This window comes from Pholis gunnellus, assembly GCF_910591455.1.
Source record: "Pholis gunnellus genome assembly, chromosome: 11".
Lineage (NCBI taxonomy): Eukaryota > Metazoa > Chordata > Actinopteri > Perciformes > Pholidae > Pholis > Pholis gunnellus.
Window position 1 is genome coordinate 15,163,491 of NC_136538.1, and position 17,673 is coordinate 15,181,163.

Here is a 17,673-nt window from a genome sequence, read left to right on the forward strand (position 1 = left end):
AGCTAGGTGCTGCTAATGGTTTAAATGATACATTTGTGCAAGAACAGCAGAGAAAATACATATGAAAGATCTGGCAAAAACAAGATAATTCACAGTCCCGTGGGGATATGATGTCATCGCGTATGCCGAGGCTCCTGGGAGGCCTCAAATGCACGGAACGGCTGCGTATTCTGGTGTGATATATGTGGGTCAGTAATAGAAATGGGCAATATACGGTAAAGTCCATCACACTTAAAGGTTAATTACAATAGCTACAGAAGTCCTACCTCTTTATGACGAAATTGGTTGTGATTAATCAACTTTAGAGTGCCGTGTAACATTATAAGGTGTGGAAAGGCGTAATGGTCTGACACAATGTAATCGCTGTCTTTTTAGGATATTTAAATAAGCCCTTTATTTAAAAATTATTGCAGAGAAAGTGCCAATTAACAAACGAAATCAAAATTTCAAATAGGCTGCTATAAAAGACAATTTTGTCTGCTTTTGAATAATCAATGAAGTTAAAAGTGGTTGTAGATTGAGCCATTAACATGATTTGAAGTAACTGATGTCTTTAATTTAAAACCTTTATTATTATCTTTTCAACAAATCTAAATGGATTTCCGTGTTACCTCTGTTTTTCAAGATGGGAAGTAGCCTCTAGATAAACGGAGATTAGCTAGCATTGTCTCATGGCATGAGCATCATCCGTAACATCTTCCCTCAGAGTGACTTCAATTACATTAACAAGCTAAATGCTAGTGTGAGGGGGCATTTAGAGGTAAAAACACGGAGGTCTGCTCCAAAGGTAAAGCCTTGATATTTGCCAGACAGAGAACAGGACTAAGCCTTCTGTTTCCAGCTACCAAGATAAATCTCCACTGATCACTAATTGTGTGATTCTTCTTTTCTACATCAACTTCAACCCGACAGGTTATTTCAGCTTGTTATCGGGAAAACATTTATCCACTTGGAATTATTACTGTGCTAGGGCCTCTGGTGAAACACACACAGTAGTGAATCTTGTAGAGTTATGGTAAGGCCTCTCCTCATTAGATGGCCAATCGACTGGCGGAGTGGAGGGCCCAATCCCAGCCCTTTATTGAGTGTTAAGGAGACACAGACTGACATTTACATCTCTTGCTTCTTCATGACTGGCTAGAGAGAAAATGGCTGCCATAGATCCTGGCTCTGAGGAGCGGCAGCTAAGGTCAGACAGTGAGACGCATCTTCGTCTCTGAGCAATGCTTCTTTGACGAGATAGCACATTTGCTACACAGAAGAAAATAGGATGAAGGCAGACAATAGAATACTGTGGGTGCTTGGTACACAATATGTCATTTTGATGAGTGCGCAACTTGGTTGCATAGAACAAACGCTGTTCTCCCAAGGCAACAGTACTGCTCCAAAAACAAACCTAAAAGATGTAAACAAGACAAGTCACCCAATCTCATCTTGTCTGTATTGACATATTGAGCAAAAACAGAGGAAAACACTGCTGTGGATAAAGCACCCACATACCCCAATGAAACCACAACGGCCCTCCACTTCTGAGGTGCTCTTTTCATTCAGTGGCAATTACAATCCACACCTGGCAACACAGAGGACTCAACGCCTAACAATGTCGCAGAGGAACTCTCTTCCGAACTACCCTCCCAAATTGGCTCTGTAGCTTCCACCCAATTAGGGCTGAAATATGGTAACTGCATCGGCCATTACAAAGCCGTGGAGATGGTGCAGGGAGAACTCTTGAAGGTTAGGATGGGGTATGCTTCAGGAGTGATATGCTGTGTGGACTTATGCTTACACAGCAGATAAAAAGCACCATGACGAGGGGACAGCAGAAAAGAAGAAAGAAGCTAAGGAGGGACTTAAAATAAACACATGTGGATAGATATCATGTGGACATATGTTAGAGTAGCAGGGGAGCACAAGCAAGGTTAGTGGTTCGGCCAAGACCTAGACATATTCATATCAACCTTTCTTTTGTATCTTACTATAATAGGGAGTCTATTGTTGAAAGCTAATACGGTCTGTTCAGTGCCAATATAAAGAGCCTTAGTCTTAGCATAATCTTGCTGCATTGGCATTATAAAATGCAGCATTTCACCAATTTATCGTTGAAGATTTTTCATTTGCAAGCCAGTTTTAGCCACTACATGTGAAATAAATAAAAATAATACCGCATCTTTGTTATTTAGGAATAAAATGAAAATTGCAAAAGCCAAGGCATTGAATATGCAAAGAGGAGAATTATGTTTTATAGTAGCTCATCAATATCTCGAGACATTTTAGCAGACCTGCATAAAATAACAAACCGCCTTCCCCCTCTTTCTTCCTGGATGGCTGGCTGTGGCCTACATGTGCTCCTGACACCAGGGTAACTAATGTTCCCTGTGCCAGCAAAGGATTCTGATTTGATATAAGCATTCAAACCTGTCTACCTTGAGATATGGCGTCTGTCAACCTCCGCTACGATTGATTCCCCCTTGCCCTTAAATGCAGCGCTTGCATGCAAGCCAAGGACACTCGCCTGCCTGGTCAAGTAATGACAATCGTCTTTGAGGAATAATGGGCTGAACGCTGCTTTTGAAAAGTTACCAGGCCGCATCCAATAATGAATTCTCGGTCGATGACACATTGATAGATTCCTATTCTTCAGATGGGACACTGTAGCTGCAGTTTAATTGACAAGAAATGAATTCAGGAGGTTGGGAAGGAAAGGCAGGGATGAGATGGCGGCAGGGAGGAAGCATGAGGGGGACTAAATTCTGTGTGATCAGCAAGGTTTCAAACAATCATTGGCGAAGTGAACTCCCTGCCATATCTATAAGTCATCATGTTTTATAGGCCATTAGGATCTCCAGAGAAGGGCCGTGTGGAGACCGTGGCTTTTTGTCGAAATTAAAATGTCAGAGAGGAAGAAATAGAACAAAACAGGGAATCTGCAATTAATTACCTGGCCATAAAAATTCAATAATCGGGAAGCAATGCTGTTTTCCGAACAGCAGTACTCCTGATCACAGCAAACTGGAATAGAATGCATTCATCTCCCCAAATTACATTTCTAATATAAGAAGGGATATACTAGAGAGGGAAAAAACCTTCAGTGCTATACACAGCTTGTAGCGTACTGTCCTGGGGGAAAGCTTTAGTGCAGACAAACCAAAAACCCAAATATCTAAAGAATCCAGTATTCTAAAAAAAAAATCAAAAGAACCAATGAAATGAGTGTAATTTATTTTATATTTGCATACAGAAATTATTACTAAATTGTTCACACATACGTTGACATTTTGGTAAATATGTGTCAAATTTTACCTTTGCACTGAGACGCGCCGTGCTGATATAATTGGAATACATATTCTTCCCCATTAGTGAATAATATATAAGAGAGATTGGCCTGAGGTAATTGCCGCTAATGATTTTCAGAATGATACATGCCATCAGCATGTGCCAATGGAAATTCAATAGTATAAGTGTTGTTAATGTGAGAGAAGATACAGTTTAATGTAAGTTTTATTGACTTATTTGTCAACTGAAGTCGATAGAAAACTACGGCGAACATGGTGGCCTGACAGTCTACTTCCATTGAAACAAAATGTTCACTTCGTTATGAATCAGATTGACTGACTACTCACTGTGCCTATATTTACCGATATAAAAATATTCGTTAAGGCATCAATACCCAACTCAGTAGGGGAACTTAAGGACAGGTGTTTTCCTGTCCCTTATTGTAGCTCTATCATTGATCAATACTGGCTTTATGAAGCCCAATTCATTTCTGATCCTCAGTTTATTGTTACCGATCATTCTCTGGAGTTGGTGTATGGCATGGAGCGAAAACATTTCAAGAAGTTGACTGCTGTGCTTTGAGAACAGAAGTGTTTTAAAGCTTCAAACACATGTCATGCATCTACCGCCACAGTAGATATTGCTTTGAGTACAAATCTAATGTTCTATAGATTGTGTTTGATTTCATATCATCTCATCTTTATGTACTGTACAGGTTTTGCAAACTTGTTGGCAATGCGTCACTGCATATTCAACACAGCACATCATTTGCATATTGTGCACCTGTGTTGAACCATACACAACAGTAGATGCTTCCGTTTTAGGTTCAAGTGTCTTGTCTCAAAAGTTTGTTATGTATCAAGGTGAGAGAAGGGTACGGACACATGGGCAGAGTCTCCCACAGCAGAGGGTGGTCTGAAGGGGAGGAGGAGTGGTTTTAATTTAAGGAATGCAGTGGTGCTATATTTCACCCTCTGCTGTTGTCTCACATTATCTTGGTAAACATCCCAGGTACTAATATGATATATTTTCGAGGAGGCGGTGTTTCATCCTGCTCCCTGCGTGATTGATGAATGACGGAGGGATGAAACAGGGACAGAGATTTATGGTGCTCGGGCGCATAGAATATGTATGATTATCAGCGGTATGGTGAAAGCAGCTTGGTTTGAGTGATGGGCGCATGGAGAGAAATCTACTAAATGACTCCATTCCCCCTGAGAAGTCACAGGAGTGGGGTTTTTTATCTTTGTCTATCTCATTCTGGCCTCCTCTCAGACATTTGTAGGTATGTTCTTGAAGATGAGTGGAAATGTACAAAGCATCACGGAGCAGAATTCAAGGTAGGCATTTTACGCAACATAGGCTTATTATTACATACTTGACATGCATGTTTGATGTTTAAGATAGTGACAAAGAGAGACAGATTTTTCATTCCAGCTTTTATGGACTAATACGATTTGAACAAATTATACTAAGCTACAAAAAAATCGAATTTTCGGAAAGCAAAGCGACTTTCTCCATCAACAGACAGTGCTGCATCACTCTCACTTTGTCTTTGTCTACACTAATCAGCCTCTGAAAAGGTGCGACAGTAATTGTCAAAGTGAAATGCTGTAGTTTGCCCTCTGTTCTACAGTCATTCTGTCTAAGCTCTGATATAGTTATAATACCCATTGGCACCTCTAAGTGCTTTAAACCGTCAGCTCCTAATTGATCAATACGACGTCATCATAAATCCCAAATTCTATGCACTTTATTGATCCTTCCGGAGCGCTTTCTGCTTCTCTGCATATGTGATTGCCTCAGCCCACACACATGCCGAGTGTAAGGCATATTTTATCCCCCCCGAAGCATTATCATATGCAGACTGTATTGTTTTCAGCATCTGAGAATTACTGCTTGCCAGCATGACTAGAATGACACCCTAGAGAGGGCTTCATTTCCTATTCACCTCAATTTATATTTACACTAGGGTCATAAATAACGCTAATGCACCAAGGTGGTTTGGTCAGAGTAATTGTTTATTTGCTTCCTAGTGAACTTGCTTGACAATATTGCTGAAGAACACTTCAAAGTCTAGCGAGGAAGAGTGACTCTGAGCAACCATGTCTCTACATTCTCAAATATCTTTCATTTCTCTGTAGTTTTAGTTGTATGGGAACATCATCTTTAAGAGACCACACTGGTTTTTATATATTTTTTTAAATCTGTATAAATTTGAGTGAAAAAAAAATCAGGTATTAAAAATTACATTTAGGAAATACAAGCAATATTAATATGTCAGAAATATTGAAACTCTAAGCAAGCTATTCCGATGCTAGCTTCTTTTGCCTACAAAGTAAAACATATTTAAACTTCTGTCGTGCTGCGAGACATTACGCTACTGTGGGAACATTTTAAAAACATGGCCTCGCTTTTATTTAACATCCCCACAACCCAAGAGCTTTGCCCTATGCTTGAAATGTGTTATGATGTTCCTGTTTGTCCCTAATGAGTGTGTCTTGTTTGCTTTACAGATGTGTTGCATCAGTGGCTAAGGGACCATTTGCTATGCCCTGCCCCCCGCTGGTGGTCCGTGAAGCTGTCAGAGTAACCATGAGGCCTACACTGTCACTAATGGCAATCACTGAATAAATATCAAATTTTTGGAAAAACACAAAAGTGATTTCGGAGAGAAGCAAACTTTTAAAGGATGTATCCAGGATGTCAAACTGATTCAGCAGCGAAAACAGGTTAAGAATCTAAAGAAAGAAGCTAAATCCTACAGATCACAGTGTAAAAGTGAACCACCGCATCATCTGGTGATCTAGCCAGATACCACCTATTTCCATTCATGTTCAATAATTTAATCAGCGGGAGATTGTGTGGGCTGGATTTTGCCCACATTTAATTGGTTCTTATCACAACACTGGTTTCTTTATCCTCCCTTTGTCTGTGCGATGTGCACAATTTTACTCTTTAGAAAGACCGGGCGTAGAAGCATGCTGGTAGCCTTGTGAAATAAACATTTTTCACAGCAGACATTTGGACTTGTCAGCAGGAAAAGCACAGGTGTTACTAATAACATTAATGACACCTTGGTTCCATCAAGTGTCCCAGTGAGCCAGCTTGTACAATACCAGGACCCTGGAATTACCTCACCTAAATGGAATGCAGTCATCATTAATGTTTCTAATTACACCGGCGTTTCTCCTGCTATAATAAGTCAAAAAGTCTGCCGTGTCGTGTAGCATTCACATTTACCGAACTAACCAGTGAAGGTGGCCAAAAGTGAAACTATCCGTGAAAATGAGTAGCTTACAAGACAAAGGTATCACAGAAATATGGTTTAGTCTGAGAAAATTACTTTGCTTCTCTCGCAAATCAAATTGTCTTCGACAAAGCGTGTGCTCGCTCTCCCAGCAGGTTTGATGCTATGGAGGACATGACGCCAGAAGGGTAAAGACCCGTTCCTGAAAAATGACTCACCCTGTGCTCATGTGACAGTGGCACGTGTCCAAGTGCAGTCCATAAGGTGAAACAAAGAGAGGATTTGCCGTCTTGTAATTGTAATTTAATAAAGATCTCGCATGGTATCAGCAGAGCCTGACAGGCAGGGCCTTCCTGCGCTTGTTAATGCAATTATTATGGTCAGACGGTGCGTTCACAAATCATGCTGAAAGTTGGGTGACAGCGGAGCTCATGGATACTTCCTGAGAAGCTCAGACATGTTTTGAATAGAGGCCAGGAAATGGCTGCACATGTTGTTCTGTCTGATTGAAAAGAAAATCAAAAGCTGCAGCGTTGTGGGAGAGGAAAAGATGTGATTTCAACGAGAGGATTTATTGAGAGGAAATATTGATATTGTGGAGGGCTATAAAACATATATTCACATTATTTGAAACTGAGCAAGAAAGACAGTGAAGTTAATAGAAAAGAATTATTCAAACTTCATCTAGTGTTTGTCCCCCCAAAAAATGAGGTCCTGACAGTTTGAGGGAAAGCATTTCCAAAATGGAGGCTTTTGAGGATTAAACAACGCCCTCCCTCCACACTGACACCACCACCCTCTGCGGCTCTTGTTTCACCTCTCTTATTCTCATACTGATGAATGGGTGATGTGTGACAGAGGGAGCTCCAGTAAAGCCCTGCATACATGCCAAAATACATTTTACAAGCACTGCTCTAATCAGCCTGCAGCCAGAGGCTCATAAATTGCCTCAGTGTGTCTGGAGCTGGTGAACAAACGCAGCTTATGGTCACTGCTGAGGGTTGAATATACAGCAGGCCGCGCTCTCTGTGCCGAACCAACTCTGAGTGCTGCCGGTGATGTTTGCGAGTCACTTCAATAGAGGGAGGAACAACCCAGTGCCTTTATATTACAAAAAAATTAAAATGACAGGGTACAATAATTTATGCGCCTGTTTAATCAGCTGAGTGCATGTAGGCAAATGTTTGCATATTGCTGCATGTTTTATGTCAGATGTAAGTACGTGAGCACATGTCCCCATGTTTGGATGCTCTCACTCATGTGGAAAGTCTCAAATATGGTAAAAGCTGTCATTACATCCATATTTAGGGTCCTCTGGAGGATTCATGAAGGGTTCATATGCTCTTCTGAATTATCAGAATGACTTGAAGGGCTCCAGTAGGTAGAATGTGTCACCATTCCAGTTGGAAGGTTGTTTTGTTCTTTTTAATCTCAGCCGTAACCTTCAGCGTCCTCCACTGACAGGAAATGCAGTTTATCAACTAGGGATGACACCGGCGGTGGAGATATATGCAGGACTGTACCTCCCCAGATAACTCTAATAACGTGGAGCCCTGTTCCTGCTCTGCTCCTCATTGTCAACCAACAGAGAAATTCCTGAAGTAGGAGAGGTTGATCAAATAAAATCATACTTTGAAGTATACACTTGAGTCCCACGATGACTTCGCCAAGTCCTCAAATGTCATTTTAGAATTAAATAAAGGCACCTTTTCATCTGAGTTTAAAAAAGGGGTACAGCCCCCATCTCTGGTAGGTGTCTTTTTTCAAAATATTTTTTTTTTTAGACTATACTTTCAAAATTATGGTATACACGCGTACACATTATATTACAGTCATTTAGCAGATGCTTTTATCCAAAGCAACTTACAATTCAGATTGTAAGTCCCACTTCTATACCGTAGGCACAACTACGGGAGCAATTTTGGGGTTAAGTGTCTTGCTCAAGAGCCAAAGCCAGGGATCGAACCACCAATCCTCTGATTGAAGGACGGCCCTGCTATCCACTTCAGCCACAGTCGCCTGCCCACACACACACACACAGAAGCTGGGGACGTGTGGACAGACATTATTTAATAAAGGAACAGCCATGGTGTGTGTTTTAGAAACATGTGTGTGTTGGCCTCAGGCCATGAGTACTGGTGTAGAAAGGATGAGCGTGAGGCACAAGTATGTGTGTCCTAAACTACACTGAGGCAGATACAGCTCCTATTGTTTGTACAATGTTCTGGACTAGATTTGTCACGTCATTGTTCAACAAATAGCACAGCTCAGAAGCTTCTTTGTTTACAAGCCTATGTTTTTGTAATCTTAATGCATATCTGGGTGAGTTCAGAGGAAAGCCCTTTTTATATATAATTTTATAATTTTACATTTAATCCAACTGGGATCCTTTGGGTGGCAGCACTGAGCATGACCTCAAATTGGAGTTGTTTCTATGACAAATATATAGTTTTTGCAAATCAAGTGAAAGTAGCCACTCGGTAACCCTGACAAAGAAAGAGACAACATGTCTTCCAGCAGCTTTCCATCCTCTGTGATACAAAATAAAATGCCATCCTGTGTCTGTATATTGAAGCAAGCCAGATTTTGTGTGTGTAAAAATGTGCAGAACACACTTGTGATGACATATCTATAATGGTCTTCACCTTCAACATTTCCTCACTTTTACAGAGCTGTCGAATAAAACCTCTGCAGAGGAAAGCTCATAACCGCTCTGAGAGTATAGCCTGCATCTATGAAATCCTAGATTTGTAGCTTTTTATTTTGAGAGAGGATATGGTTGGGTTTATACATTAACACACATGTGCACATACTCTCACACACACACAGACACCACATTCTGCTCTGGTAGTCAATAAGCAGACTGCGGCTTTGGCAGAGCTCTATCTTATTTACAGGACGTTTGTTGCACTTGACATTTATCGTGGCTCCGGGGCCGTGAACTTCATGCAAACGCCATTGAAGCGTTCAATGCCAAGGGCCCGGGGCGTCCTGTCTCGGCGTCATCACAAGTCTTCTCACGCTGAGATAAATCACTTCAACTGGACCCCAAGCACAAGGAAAGAGAGGAATGGAGGTGGGGGGGGGGGATGCGAGGATGGAGAGAGTTGGATGAAGGGAGCAGGGAGAAGGGCAGGCAGAGGGAGAGAAGAGGCTCAGGGAGAGGGGTGTTGACATCCGAGGGATACCCGGCGGTTAACGCCAGCCCCATTTCTCCCTCGTTAATTGTTGGGTGCGTTCACACAAATATCACTAACCATTATCAAGGCAGCATATGGTTTGGGTAAATGCTCTTTAGATCTCAGAGGGATGTAAATACTGTCACCACATGACTTTCCTTCGTCTGCTCATGGCCACAGGACATGAAAGCTCGAGTTCTTAGCCATCTGATAAATGCAATATCTTGAACTGGAGGCTTGGGTGGAGGAGCGTGTACTTTTCTATGTAGCTATTACAGTTCAACTGCAATCAAACATAGACAATCACTATTTTTTTAAAAGCATCTTGTGTAGAGATCTCTAGGCTGTTGGCTGTCATGCTGCATGGTACCTTCTCGTGGCAAAGACGCTACTAATTACTCATTGGTGGGTTGGTTTAAAGTAGTTTATAGATTGTAGAACTACTTGAAATATGTCCTTATATGTGATAATGTATATGTACACTCACTCAAGTACTTTATTTCCGTACAAAGTAATTGCGGTAGTTATTTCCATTTCATGCAACTTAAGTGTCTACTCTGAAATATTGTACTTTTTGCTTCACTATATTTATTTGACAGATAAAGGGGAAAAGAAGCAAAGATGAGAGAATTTACATACTGCTGAAAAAGAGGTTAAAAGATAGTGTTACCTAGAATTTTAACAAACTAAAATGTATAATAAATGTAATTAATGAGTAGGTTACCTGGAGGTTACCGGAGGATCGATTTTTTTATTTTGCGGTTTGTAGAGATTTTGCTCATAAAGACAATGAAAGCGCTGGGTGTGGCCCGGATGATAGGTATCGATGAACCGTATATCTTCAGTTGATGATAAACAATAAAAGAATGGAAAAATGCACAATATAATAAGGCAGATTTTGCCACACATTAGAGGCACACCATATCTTTGAAAATAATAATTCAGTCCCCTGAGAGAACCACTTTCAAAAGAGAAACTGCACTTTCTAAACTATAGAAACGAGCTGACTGAAAGGCCGACAGTCAAGAAGCAGTATATGGTCCTATTATATGTAGAACAGTACAAGACCTAATAGCGGTACACATAAAAAAAATGGCTTCAGTAAAGAATGATGAATGCGACTATCGAGCCAACCAAATCCTCCCAGCAGCTCTCAGGGCCGTATATCCTCTCGCCGTCAGCCCCAAATTATAAATCAAACTTCTCACACGTCTGTGATTCATTACAATTTATCGTCAATAATTTACAGAAGTGGTTTTCAGATGCTTTTAACTTTGCAGTGGCAGTAATTTACTAACCCAGAGGGGGAAAAAGAAAACACTGCTGTATTTCTTTTCTACTTGACTGGCAGTGCAGTAGCTAAGCGATATGGGAGGGTAAAAAATTAGATCGTTGATGAAGGCTCATTGATTCAAATGCTTGATGTTCTTGGAAAGGCAAAAAAGATGACACTGAAGAATTAGCTGCAGGCTGCCCTCTGAGCATCTTGCTACAGAGGTACTCTAACTTAGATCCAGTGCAAAAAGTTGATAATCATTTCAACAAAAACACACCCAAGGCAAACAACTAACAGCACAAAGTACGCTGAGAAAAAAGACTTATTCATACCAACAAAGCCCTATTTGCGTTATCAAAACACAATAACACCAGCACACAATGGTATTCTATTGTAGAAAATGTAATGATAGTATTAATGATTATTTAATGATAGTGATGTATTTTACTGATTACAGTACCATGCAGAGAGTGTCACTAGTGCTTGTGTCAAAGTCTGATTCCTTAAGTTTGCTCTCTGGAAGGAATTGCAACATTTGACGTGATATTTGGGTTTCACATCATAACCTGTATCCGTGTAAGTGTTCATTATTCGCCGCTCTTCCAAAGGTAGCTGATCGACACAGAGGCTATTTCAGGTGCCGTGTGACACTGATGATGTTGACAGCAATCGCCTTCCCACATCACAGCCGCTGCAAAGGTCAGACCAAATGAGAGGGACGTGTAAGCAAAGCCTGTCCTCCTGCCTCAGACTGATCTGGCCTGAGGCACTCTGGCTGATGAGGCCTAAACATCGGCACGGGGTCATTATTTCAACTAGAGAAGCACTTAACTCCTTTACTCCCCGTCTCTGAGGACACTGCTGCAGCAAGGTGGACGCGGGAGAAAGAAAGGGAGGGCGTAGCGTTGGGTTTTGTCCACAAAGAATACAAAACAACTTTTTTTTCTTCCTTCCTCGTCTCTTGGTAAATGTAATTCCTGCACACCCTGTTTGAATTAATTAATTACAAAGCTGGCTGGGTATCAAAGGTAAATGATTTAATTATATTCCCTGCGTCTTTGTTAAGAAGCCAACTGTCAGGCAGTGGTAAGTGGGGCTGTGGCCCTCTGTGGCGCCTGAGGGGCTTGTGTGAATGTGTGTGTAGGAGAGTGAGTGTGTGTGTGTGTGTGTGTGTGTTTCTGCATGTGTGGGAAAAAGAAAGGGAGAGTGCAGCTATGTGTACATACTTGTGGCAGTGGATTTGCTATTATGAGAGTGTCCACACCAGAAAAACTACAGAATTCACCACTTCTTCAAACATCTGAAACTGCCTGTGTTTATGTTTTCTTGACCTCTTGTAGTCATACAGATTGTTCTCTGTAAGAATGAAAAGGTAGAAGCAGAATGGCATTGTTATAGCACTAAACCTCTGGGGTGGAGTTTGGGTGTAAGGGTCTGACTCATAGACAGATTATAAAAAGTGGACGTAGCCACAGTGACGTCACCCGCTGGTGTGTGGATTAGTTTAGAAGCCTCGAGTTCAGCATTTTGGCCGTCGCCATCTTGGTTTTTGACCACTGCCATCTTGACTTTTTGGAACTAAATGAGGGGTGCAACCTAAAGCTGAAGAAGACATTTTTAGGCTTTTAGGCTAAGATTGTAAGACAACAACACGGATAACTCCCAGACTGGACAGTGGCGTGGTGGTGACCTGTCAATCACAAGGTACTGTAGCCACACCCTATCCTGCTTTATTGTCTATTGTACTCCAAATGGCACCATAATTAACTAAATGAACACCAGCACATCCAGCAGATACAGAGCAACGTTAGCATTAATTTGGACACGTTTCTCCAAGTTAAATATTTACTCTCCTTTTAGCCCTGTTTTGGTCACCAACTGCCATCACTGCCACTGTGATATAGCAGTGTGTTGCTGTAGAATTACTGTACTGCACTGTGATCTACAGTACAAACACTGTAAAACTGTCAGACATAACAAATCCAAAAATGAAAGAACATGATAAACGTGTTTGATTTTATTTCTTATTTGCAAAGGTATGCTCTTAAAGTGACAAATAACATCTTTAGGGAAAATAGTTTCATTTAAGTTTTTTTCTGAACATCATATTGTATCATATAAGTATCATCAATGTTATGAGTTCCTGACCAAACTCATGACATTGTCTTACCTTTAGAAGGAGCCGTTGGCTGCCTTTAATTGTTGCTCAGGCTAAATCACAATAAACATAAAACCTGTACCTGTTTGTTTCGCTACTAAGCCAAAGTCGACATGACTTCCTAACTGGGGAGAATGTGTTACTCTGTTCAGCAGGTAATATTAAAAAATGTTTACAAAATTAAATAAATGTTGAAAGTAAAATGTCAGTTTAGAGAGGGTAGATCCATGGTCCCAAATGACATAAATGCCATCTTAATGTCAAGCATGTTCAAATATACATATGAACATACAGTACATGCTCACATACTGCACAAACAAACCCCCTGAATAGACTCACACCTGTTTTGAAATGAAGTCATATCACATGTACACGTGTTTTGTTTATTCATTACCGCAGGAGACATATAATTCAGCAGCCGAATTCTGCTCTAAGATCAATCTAGAAGATACATGTTTATGACCTACTGTTTCAGATGCCTTGTTCGTGGGCGATGAGAGCTTTTCTACTGGGAGAGCAAATGACACTCGCCTCCACAACCACAGAGTCAACACCTCAGGAGGAGAAGGCCATGTTTTTGGTGACAAAGTATCTGAAAAAGACTCACACACACACACACACACACACACACACACAGGCAGAAGGTTATGTTCTGTCTTCAGGCCAACAGTTTAAAAAGAGGATAAAGCTTTCATAATGTGGGGATGAACAGTGGCACATATCAGTAGATCTTGATTGTTATCTAACAGAAATGCTTTTGAGACGTCACAGATCACTGTATCGAGAAAATGACTAACAACGGGAGACATGTTCTTAATGAAACTAATGTGTAACAAAAAGTCCTATTCATACAGCTGAAGAATTGCTGAAGAAGCAGGGCCCTGCCTTAAAGATAAATAGAGCCGTTACTGAGGTTTTGTCACAGCACAAAGAAGCTGTTTATAGCACAGAGGCTTTGATAAACCATTTTCTGGCCAAACAAGGTAAATGAAGCATAATTGGAAGCCCATTACCAAATTGAAAAACGGGTGCCTTTTGTTTTAACTGCGTTAGAATCGAACTGAGGGCGGCTCTCCCACTCTGTAAACCTGCATCAAACTGCAGGGCTCAATAATTATAATGTTCAGGATCCTTCTGAGGGGCGAAGAAAATCAATAGACTAAGGACAAAGAACCTATAGCCATCACTTAATTCTCTTATCACTGTGATTTAGGGCAAGAGGAGGATGTTAAATAACTGTAAATCTTCAGCTATGACTTTGAGGGTGCTTTATGGCAGTTCTTACAGCGTCTCCCAGACAGAATGTCCATACCTTCCGCCGACCACACAATTTATAGCTTTATTACCCTTTGTCTTAAAGAGCAGGGAGACATAGCAGGGAGGAAGGAGATAACAGCCCAGCACAGGGGCGGTTGGGGAAGAAAAAAAAAATTCGGATGCCATCATCGACAGAGACATATCTCTGTGACAGGTTTACGGCTCAGGAGCAGGGCTTCTATTTGGGGGTGGAAGACAAGAAAGAGTGGGTGTTCCCCTCCACCCAACCAGCCCTCTCCTAACTCCCAACTGTGCATCCCACACATATCCCCAAGCTGCAGCACGTGAAAACCCTGCCCCCTGTGGAGGAAGCTAAATTCAATTTCTGACTTATCCCCTGATGATCAGATTTATTCTGTTGTTTAGTTGCCTCCGCAGCACCGCTGCCACCCTGCCACCACACCTTCCTGGAGGTCACAGGGAGGACTGACACAAGGGGAGGGGTGAGGCTATAGGGAGGGCTGACAGAAGGAGGGAGGCGGAGAGCTTTCTCACCACAAGTCATGAGTTCCTCTGGACCAGGCAGATGCTTCCTCATATCTTTCTTGCTGCGCTGACAAGTGGCTTATTGTTTCCCTTAATAACTGTACAGTGTTCCCGGTAATGGGAATTAGAGTGATGTGTAAGTCACAGAGACACAGGGTGAGACCGAGTCACTAGATAATGGGAGATTTCTCATGAATGCAAAAGGCACAGTTATTATCAGTGCTGTTTAAAAGAGCAAGGCCTCTTATTTGTCTTCAAGCTACACTCATGGGTACTGTGAAGTCTGGAAATTAAAGTCACACTTTGCCTGAACCCTGTGAAAGCGGTTCCACAGTGTTTCCAGACAAATGCCCCGACACCCTGTTCTAAACTCTGTCAACTCATGATGACTGATCGTTCAGTAACTTAACGAACAAAACCTCATGTTTACTGTGTGATTCAAAAGGAGCTCCTGTGCAGTGCGAACGCGACTTGAGGATTTTTCTGTTACGTATACTTACTTGAGTGAAAAAAATCTGGCGCATGTAACTGAAGCTTGTTTACCACTATCTATGCGTATGTCATTGCAGAGCCACTGTAGATAGATACAAACATTCTTAAAAATAGTGAAAATAACATATTGTGTAAAATAATTGTACAACTGTAAAATAATTGCTTTTTTTGGCTGCTTGGAGGCAGCGGAACAAGCTGTCAACACTACACTGACATATTATCACCTTTTAAGTTGATGCGGCATGCAAATCACTCAGAGCAACATTAACATTCATTTGAAATTGTGTTTCTGGTCACATGATGGATGGAAGTCTTAACTTTCACTCTTATTTTAGATTTGGCTTTGCTCTCCACAAACTCCTGAGGGAAATATCTGGATCTTAAGCAGCTACATGATCCACTCTGTTCATCAGAAATTTGCTAAATGTGTCAGCAACCAAACTAATGTGGATTTGTCTCTGGGTGACACTGCATCAATATAAAAATACAGATTATAGCATCTTTGAACTTTTTTTTTAAAAACGATAGCTACATAACAAAATGCATGGATCATCATAAATGATTGGTGGCCAGCCAAACATGGTAAAGCTACAAAAACATAAAGAAGTCATTGCTGAACTTCTTTGTTGAGCACTAAGCTGAAAAGCAGACCCGTTTGTCAGCACAGTTTGTCCCGGGTGTCACTCTGAACAGCAGAAAGGAAGTCAACAAAACAATGGTCTTCTCAAGTTCTAAACACAAATGTTTGATGGCTCAGACTTCAAAACCAACAGCAAATCTATATTAGCTTCCCTTTCTGAGAGAACAAACCTACTCGAACTGCTCCAGCTGTCTATGTATCATTTTGGGGTGTAAAACCATCGAGCAATTGTTGTGCCTATCAAGCAGGAGTAAGTATCTCTAAGAAACTTCAGCGAGAACAAAATCTACAATTTAGCAATGACGCAGAGCTGCAGAAATAAATAAAAAAACACAGGGGAGAGATTTAGCACAATTACATACCCTCAGAGAGTGATTTGTGGTTGTGCATTGAGAAGCTTGAGTCCTGCACCATCCAACATGGCCAGTGAGCAGTGCAGCAGTGAGGGTGTCCTCTTCCTGACAGCTCCCCCTAGGGCCCTGGAATACATTAACCACTGAGGTCCACAGGGGTGTTGGGAACAATTACTCACTCCTGCCATGTGACACCCTCGATAAATTAAACTCCCCCTTTAAGTTTTAAAGGCAAATGCATATTACGGCCATCACTTAGCGGATGGCCTGTCCGTGCTTGTGCATAATTTGATGTAACAATGCGTTTCCACAACTTGGTAACTCGACCCAGCAGCTGACTACAGATGAGTGAGCAATGTGGCAATGAGGTCGGAGGGCAAAGAGGAAGTGTGGAGAAAAATTGCATTAAAAGCTCTGTGTGTGTGTGTCTTCATAATTAATACATTCTAGTCCATCAAGCTGTAATCTAATTATGAAGTATGCCCTCATCTGCCATGAATCATTTCTGCACTCTGTTCGCTAAATTAGGGGAAAGATTCCGGACACATCAGTGAGGTTTAAATGATTTTTCTTTGTGAAAAGCACAGAAAAAAGTTAGTGGCCCAACACAAAATGATTGCTAAACCCCATGTTGCTAATAGCTTTAAAGAAAATGTAATTATGATTTAATAATTGACAAATTAAGCCCAGGGAGCTTACATTTTTTGGCAATGGCCATGATCCATAAAATCTGTTTTTCTAACAGCTGCATGTCTAAAAGAGGTAATTACATTCTCTGTAAACACATAAAACCTAAGCAAATACACCCAGCAGACGGCTGCGGATTAGGGGTGCGTTGGAGATGTCATCCCGTCCTCATGATGGCACATCTGGAAGATAACTCTGGAAAATACAGCTGGTGATAGGTTCTTTCAATAAAAAGTCTCTAAATAAATTTTCCCGGTGCAGAAGTTACTACGGCAGTGACAACCCAAAGACACACTCACAGAGCTGTGCTGAGCAACGTCAACACCTCTACCCAACAAAAAAACGTCGACCTCAAAAACTAATTAGGTGTCACACTGAGTTTATATTGAGATTACTTGCTTCAGTATAATATCATTTTATTTATGGAACACTCCAGAAACAAGGAAAGACACTTTTTTTTGGGGGGGGGGGGGTTAGCTCTGCAAAAACAAAAACAATCCACACTGACACGTAACATTCCAGAAACATTTGTGAACATCCATGCCGGGTTTGCAGCGTAGAA